Here is a 457-nt window from a genome sequence, read left to right on the forward strand (position 1 = left end):
GATTACCGAGTTGTTAGTTAGAATAAAAAAAAAAACACAACAAAATAGCATTGTGTGCGGCACATGGGTTAGTCTTGAATTAAATCAACTGACCAAAGTGGGGGACAACCAGTTAGCACCATCCTCCGCCTACATATGTGACTACTCTTAAACGAATAGCGAGCTTGAGTGTCAGAGTTATAGCAACCCTTCCACCCACTCTCAACCACACCCCCTCCAATTGAAAATGATTAATGTATCTAATGCGTTATCGTGCTCGAACCTTGGATATTCTAATCCGCATTTTGACATGAGAACTACTAAACATATCCTGGCCCAACTAGAATACCTAAATATGATTGTAGATTATTTCTTAGAGTGATGATTGAAAAAAAGCGAAATAAAACGTTGTTGAATTACGACTTTTAGACGTGGGATAGATATTACTGCATAATATACAGGAAATTTAGGAAGTGCG

Source organism: Limulus polyphemus, unplaced genomic scaffold, assembly GCF_000517525.1.
Source record: "Limulus polyphemus unplaced genomic scaffold, Limulus_polyphemus-2.1.2 Scaffold1140, whole genome shotgun sequence".
NCBI classification, from domain to species: domain Eukaryota; kingdom Metazoa; phylum Arthropoda; class Merostomata; order Xiphosura; family Limulidae; genus Limulus; species Limulus polyphemus.